The sequence below is a fragment of the Gymnogyps californianus genome, chromosome 1 (assembly GCF_018139145.2).
Source record: "Gymnogyps californianus isolate 813 chromosome 1, ASM1813914v2, whole genome shotgun sequence".
Classification (NCBI taxonomy): Eukaryota; Metazoa; Chordata; class Aves; order Accipitriformes; family Cathartidae; genus Gymnogyps; species Gymnogyps californianus.
In genome coordinates, this window is record NC_059471.1 from 67,439,517 (window position 1) to 67,447,602 (window position 8,086).

Consider the following 8,086-nt stretch of genomic DNA (forward strand, 5'->3'; position numbering starts at 1 on the left):
CTCTGTCCTAGCTGAAACCAGGACACAGTTTTCCAAAAGACAGCAGAAATTCACACACACACAAACCCATCAGCTGATTCGAGACTTGTACAGTTACACTAGAGGGCAGGAGAGCAGCTTTTAAATCAAAGTCTTGCAATTTCAACAGTTAATCTTCATCTAGCTACAGGTGTGCCAAGGAACTCCTCTTTCGTAAGGGAACAAAATGGAAATAAGGTATTTTGTTCTTATAGACTACTTATACCTGCTAAAAGTATAACGATTTTTATTCCCACGTACTAGCACAAGCAAGGCAGCGCAAACTGGAGCTGAAGAAATTAGTTTGCAATGAAATATCCTTTCACTAACACTCTTTATTTTTAAACATAAGCCAGCATCCCTCCAGCCATCTATTTCACTTATGTAATCTCTACTGGCAGATTTAGTTAATGTTTCATTAGGCTTCTCCTCTTCCTGAAAAGGAGTTTTATATATTGTTTGATATATCATAGTCAATTGTAAAGAGTTCTTCATATTCACTGGGCTTCCTTCCCCATCTATGTGCTGAGGACCATCAGGTTCTGCTCGCACAACTAATTGCCTTGATACAGATAGTCAAGATGAACAGCCTCTCCTGGGTCAAAATCGTCTCTGACTGTTGTACAAGGAAGATGTGATCTTATTTAGCCTCAGTGAGAATTAGTCGGTCTTTGACCGAACATAGTATTTCACAGAATCACAGACTGGTTGAGGTTGGCAGGCACCTCTGGAGGTCACCTGGTCCAACCCCCTGCTCAAGGAGAGCCATCGAGAGCTGGTTGCCCAGGACTGTGTCCAGACAGCTGTGGAATATCTCCAAGGAGGGAGACTCCACAGCCTCCCTGGGCAACCTGTGCCAGTGCTCAGTTACCCTCACAATGAAAAAGTGTTTCCTGATGTTCAGACGAACCCTCCTGTGTTTCAGGTTGTGCCCATTGCTTCTGGTCCTGTCACTGCGCACCAGTGACCACAATATTTATTTATTTATAAGATGCAGAGATGTGCATCACTATTTGTCACATCAGAGCATTTTTAAATCTGCAAGTTGGCACTAAAACAAAGAAACCAAAACCAGCTTGGAACCTCAGGTTAGGAACTTCTGCAGTAGCCAGTGCTGTCTTAAAATGGGAGTGCATAGGGCCCCCCTGAACAAATCACAGGCTCAATAGTCAGTCACAAGAAAAAGCATGCTCAATTCTCACTCCTACGCAACACAAGTGTCTAGGGATGCAAAATGAAGAGGGGATTCACACCATGAGCACAAATCTGTCAAAATGCAAATGTGATTATGCAAAATACCAAACGCACCTGCAAGAACAGTTGTTGCCATCTATCTAATATTTAGATAACACAGTGAGTTTTTGTCTACTTGTCGTGGGAACGTGTTCTTTTTTTTTTTTTTTTTGCTAAAAAGTTTCCATGAAATGGTGAAGTGCTTCTCTGACATGCATGCTAATGCATGGTTCGGTATGCAAGGTTCAGTATAAGGACTGCAAAGTGATTAAAGCAGCTTTTTATTTTGGAAGCTAAATAAATAAATAAAAACAAGCCGTGGCAAGAGATTCAAGGGATTAAGTTTAGCATCTCAGTAAAGTGGATGATTAGTGAAAAATACTGTTTTCATCCTCTGAAATGAAATTCTCATCCATTTCAGCAGAACAGCAAAACCGTACAAGAAAATAGAATCTGCATATACTGTTATCATCACATCTTTGAAAACCTATAAGCTTCAGAGCAACAGCAATGATAGGAGTTAAAAGACAACCTTCAGAGGGTAATGATAGTGACAATAATAAACATGGGGAGGGAAAAAAAAACGCAACAAAAACTCATTCCAAAGATGCTACAAAACTGCTTTTCAAGGAAATCAAAAGTTGAAGCATACGTACTTACATTCCTTTCAGCTATTTTCTGTTTTGCATGCGTTGCATCTCACACAGCCATTGATTCCATTTCTTTATGGAACTGAAGGGTACAAGTGCCAAGGTACAACATCTTGGTGTAAGAAGGCTGCATCCGTGTGGTATGGTGACCTGAGAAAAGCAAAAGTTGTTTTCAGTATATGATTGTTTCAAACATTGCATCTTAGTAACAGAATAATCAAAGTCCATATTTCTTTAAGAAGAAATGCCAACAAACTGAATTTCACGTTAGCTAACCAGAAAACACATTATGGATTTTCTTGTCCATGCTGATGATGAACTGCAGTGGTGAGCAGTCCTCTTCACAGTTAAGGGAGATGAGTAACAAGCTGTACAGCTCTTCAAGCTACAGTCCGTGCAATACGTGCTAAGTCTTATAGTCAACGGATAAAGTTTTCACATTACTCACTACTTCACTGTCCCAAAGTCCAGAGAGCAAACTCTTAACCAAGCAGGCACATTCCTATAATACACAGCATGCACATTTCAAGTAAATACCAGTATTTTTACTTCAAATGAAATGTCAGACTGATCAAAACTATGCCCCAAGCCCCAAAGTTCTTAAAATATTGGAGCACGTGTGTGTTGCATTACTTACGGTTCACAAGCATGTTCTGGTCTGCTTCCTCCCTTCTCTCTGCATCCAACTATCTGACTGCTTTCTGCTCCCATACCTGTGCTGTGTCGAACAGTAAGGGCTACCGTTACAGCATGCAAAATAATTTTTTGGTTCCAGATTGGTCTGCTGCAGCCCTGAGCATGAAAACATACACACCTGAGCTATCCCTCTACATCTTTCAGTTCTGGGAAATGGAGGGCTAGAGGGAGAAGATATTTTAAAAAGGCTAGGCTGCTAAGTCCCACTACAAAGAGGACTTTATGGACTATTTTGGGAACCTAGATACCCAGCGCACGTGTAGACAGACAGGATGGGGTTCACCTCCCTAAACATGAGCATCTAGTGTCAATTCAGGTATTGCTGTGAATTCATCTGGCCTCCCAACCCCAGACCAGGAGGGCAAGGCTCTTCAGCAGACTAGTCCCATACAGATGTCACAGATACTCTACAGCAACTGAGATAATACTCAAATTTAACTACACTCCTACATGCGGAGAAATTAATCGAGGTCCTAGGGTAGGCTCCATTCGATATTAAGACACATACATTTGGGTAACTATGAGATAGGTGCTTAAGGTCTCACCTAGTCAGTAGAAATTTAATTAACACAACCAGCCAATGGAGTCCCCAGAGCCAGTCAGCTCCCCCTAATGCAGGCACCTGTGTTTGGTCAGCTGAATTATTGTTTTTGCTCCACTGACAACGGAAACTTCCAAGAAAACGGCAAAATCTAGACTGATGGCAAAGCAAGCCAAGAGCATCTCATCTGCCTCCCAGTACATGTAGCTTGGCTCACTACCTTTACTATTTTGGGACTATGGCTACATAGACACCACAGGAGAGGAGGCATATTACTTTGCATACTGGATAACATAATCGATTCAAGTGCTTCTCAAGAGAAATCTAAGGAATATAAGATTCAAAAGAAAATCTTAATGAAGCAGAAAATAACTCTTAGGGCTAAGTCTTACTTCTACACATACTCATACAATTTCTTTAAACTTACATAAAGAGGAGCCTAATTGTAGTCAGTAGCATAGCTTTGTAATAAAAGTTGCCTTTTGTGGTGCAAGCATTTATTTATTTCTAAGTATAAAAACTTATCCTGAATGCTTTACATTTTACTGTGAGCAGCACGAAAAAGCAAAAGAAAACTGTATTTTCTTCATTTCCTTAAAACAGGTTTCTCTTTGTTGGCTTCTGAGCAAGAAGGATTAAACATCCTTAAGCTCATCTTTGGCACCTCCCATAGCCATAAGGGAGTAATACTGCATGTATGAAAGAGTGAAATCAGCATGAAAGAGGCCACTCTTCTAAAATTAAACTCTTGGAAAAACCAAAGCCAAATGTGATCTTGGTTATTCTGATACAATCAATGGGACTCACTCATCATCACTGCAATGAATCAAAACCTGCTGCAGAGAACAAATATAAATACCAAGATTCTTTATTTTAGAAAAAAGACCCAAACAGCAATAGGTTTGTATCATCTAGATAGCCACAGGAAGAAGAGTGTTCTACAAGCAGCAGACCCAACCAAGGCTGGTTTCTTACGGACTGAACCGTTGTGCCCTCACAAACGATTTGCCAAGCCCCAGCTTCCCTTTCTCCACAATACCTTCAGTCCCTGTCCTCCCATGTCCTTGAAGCCTCCTGACACATCCTCTGATTGCGATCCTGAGCCATACACACCCTCACTGGACTGCTGGCAGGCCAAATGGAGCAGATAAGTACTTAGCTGAGGCTGCAGCCTTCCTTAGGGGAAAAGGGGCACTCATCCAGGTCTCTAATCTTGCCACTGACTTTCACAAAACTTGTAGGAACTAACTTCGTTATTGGAGACCTCTGCTTACCTTTCAAACTTGCTTGACAGTGACTAACAGGATGAAAGATGTTGTGGAAGAGGCAGGACTGATTTACAGCACGGTTGTGTAAGCCAAGCTAAAATAAGAAAGAGAAAAATTAAATAAAGACACTGAGTTTAATTGCAGATTGCTTCCTTGACAGCTTATGCAGTTCATGGTGGGCAATCAAGTAACAGAAGATCGGATACAGAAAGTAATGTCATGCTATTGAGACTAGAAGTAGAAGAGATTATACCATTTCTATATGAAAAGGCAAGAATTCTGTAAGATAATTGAAGAATGCTGTTGGGAGACATGAAAAAGCCAATTGCTTCACTTTCCATCCTTCTCCACTTCTGTGCATGCCATGGATGCTCCCAGTTGATCAAGTTCAGTCCATTTCCAGATTCACTTTTTTTAGACCCATTCAAAATCAAAATAACACCTTTTTCCATCTCCCTACCCCAAAGCTTAGCCATGCTGCAGGCAGCAGAGAGCGAGTCACACCACAGGAGCAATTCAGATATTCTGCCTTTGTAAAGTGGGGACTGCCAAGGGTTGCACCCTGGCAGGTCTGCGGTGCTTATACACAGGGTTGGAAACAAGAGTCCACGTGGGTTTGGGGTTGCAGGGACCAAGAGAAAAAGCTTCAAAATGAGGGCAGTAGAAGGTCACTCTCATTTTCCACTTATCTGGACAAAACAGCTGAGTTAGGGGTTGTCTCTGAAACCTTCCCACAAAGACTGACACCTGCTCCCAGGGCATTTCAGGGAACCCCTCCCACCTCAACACATGCCTCTGTTTCAGAGGCCTCACTTCAGTTACAATACTCAAGCCAGAAACAAGGACGTTTTTCCAATTTCAAAGAAAACTTTTCATGTACAAACTCAAAGCGAACACACCCACTCTAACTGGATCAGGTTCACATGTGCAAGCATCAAACTGACTCAGAAACAGTAATTTAAAAGCAGCCAGGAGGAAGCTATGTGCTAGCACCAGCATATGATACCTATAGGTATTTTTAGAACAAAACAAAGACAGAAGGTTCTCACTGTAGATAAAAATACAGAAACTTCCACGAAGTGAGAAAGTTTTAATATGACCGTGGAGCCCTCCCCTTCCTCTCAAGATTTGAGATACTAGAGTGCAAATTTGTAAAGCAGTTTGTTTTAACCGACTCTCCATAACTTCACAAGTGTTGTAAGTACTGTTAGCAAGGCAGTAGGTATATCAACACCACTTAACCATTAGAGTAGTTTTGCTCATTACTAGTTTTGAATTTGAAAGAGAAACTTATGTATTATTTGAAACTACTTAAAATTCAATTTTTCCCCTGTTCACACCTAAAATAATTTTTAAGCCTCAGATGCCAGTTCACAAAGATCTTGCTGTTCAGAGCACCATGGGTCAGTCCTATCTATTTGCCCACATGCCTACATCACTCCCAGTGAAGGAGCAAAACTTTGGAGTCTATCCATAAGGACGCTCTCTTTGAAAGACCAGCTACTTCATGAGCGGTGATGTTAGAGCAGCTTCCCATTGCAGAAACAGGACTGGAGCCCACCTGAGCAGCGCCACTGGAGCAGCACTGCTGTAGCCTCCCAGCATAGCTCAAGCAACCATTTCTCAGAGCTCCAGTCCCAGAAATAGCTTGCTCAGACGAGCTAACTTTTCAGGAGAACACAAGAAAGCAGCACATAACACACAGACATTACAGAGCAACCTGAGATGATGTACTCTGCTTTGACAATGTAAGAACTAGATAGATGCTAACAAAGTAATAACATACTCTATGTGCATTTCTGTGCCTGTTTCCTCACCTTCACAGAGCGTTCCCTGGGCCCCTCCAAGATCCTGCAGATTACAGGTCCTCTCTACACTTCAGACCAGCTCCCTGTGACTATGGCTGCTCTTAACCGTCACCCACCCCCAACAAGAGCATTTTCTTCTCTTCCAACCCCCACACTTCCTGTGCATCTTTTTTTTTCTTCCCCAGCCAAGACTTTTATCTTAGAGGTTAGCACCAACTCCTAATTTTCATATTTTATTTCATTTTTTTGTTCTGCATTTCATAATGTTTCAAACTTGGTCCTCTACTGAGATATTTAAACTAAAAGAGGGTAGATTCAGGCTAGATACAAGGAAGAAATTTTTTACGATGAGGGTGGTGAAACACTGGAACAGGTTGCCCAGAGAAGTTGTGAATGCCCCGTCCCTGGAAACATTCACGGTCAGGTTGGACGGGGCTCTGAGCAACCTGATCTAGTTGAAGATGTCCCTGCTTATTGCAGGGAGGTTGGACTAGATGATCTTTAAAGCTCCCTACCAACCTGAATGATTCTATGATTCTATGATAATATCACTGTTTCAGAACCACTGAGAACTGGTCTCGTGGTTTAACTCCAGTCGGCAGCTAAGCACCACACAGCCGCTCACTCACTCCCTGCCCTGGTGGGATGGGGGAGAGAATTGGAAGAGTAAAAGTGAGAAAACTCGTGGGTTGAGGTAAAGACAGTTTAATCAGTAAAGCAAAAGCCACACGTGCAAGCAAAGCAAACCAAGGAATTCATTCGCTGCTTCCCATCGGCAGGCAGGTGTTCAGCCATCTCCAGGAAAGCAGGGCTCCATCACGCATAACGGTTACTTGGGAAGACAAACGCCATCACTCTGAACATCTCCTCCTTCCTCCTCCTTCCCCCAGCTTTATATGCTGAGCATGACATCATATGGTATGGAATATCCCTTTGGTCAGTTGGGGTCAGCTGTCCCAGCTGTGTCCCCTCCCAGCTTCTTGTGCACCCCCAGCCTACTCGCTGGTGGGGTGGGGTGAGAAGCAGAAAAGGCCTTGACTCTGTGTAAGCACTGCTCAGCAATAACCAAAACATCCCTGTGTTATCAACACTGTTTCCAGCAGAAATCCAAAACATAGCCCCATACTAGCTACTAGGAAGAAAATTAACTCTATCCCAGCCAAAACCAGCACAACTGGACATAAGTTTAATTTTCTGGACAATATCTCTTACCTTACCTGGTATCTGCACCTATGGTATAGTAACGTGAATAGGATGATCTTTGGAAGTCCCTTCCAACCCAAACCATTTTATGATTCTATGATATTTAAATTCATGTTGTTCTCTCTGAGTTCCTGCAGTTTGGTGCCCCGATATCTCACGCTGAATAGAAGCCACTGAGCTCTGGTGAGTTAGCATTATACCTGGTCTAAGAGGGAAACGTGCCACTTATGAGCAAATTGTGGGCTCCACCACTCAGCAGTTTCTAAATAGTATCAAAATCTCACTCAAACATCTTTTATTGTACATAGAAAGATCCACAAACTGACAGATACATATGCTGTTAACCGTACTAATTTTAAAGAGATTTTAAACCAACAAATACAATGAGTGGAGTAGTAGCACTCATAACAAGCCACAGGTTTCAGAGAGCTGAAGGTACAAAAGCTTGATTGCATTCTCTTTCTACCATGGAAGCTATTTGGACACCTGAAGGTATCTTTAGGGAAGTTGAATATGATGATAACACTCACCAGATAGGACTGTTGGATCTAAAGAAGGCACAATCAAAAGGATTAGTCTCTTCATTATGTGATCTAATAGAAAGATGAACAATGATTTTGCTTTCCTCAAGGTCTTGGTTACCAAAACGTGAAAAAGTAGCAGACCTAC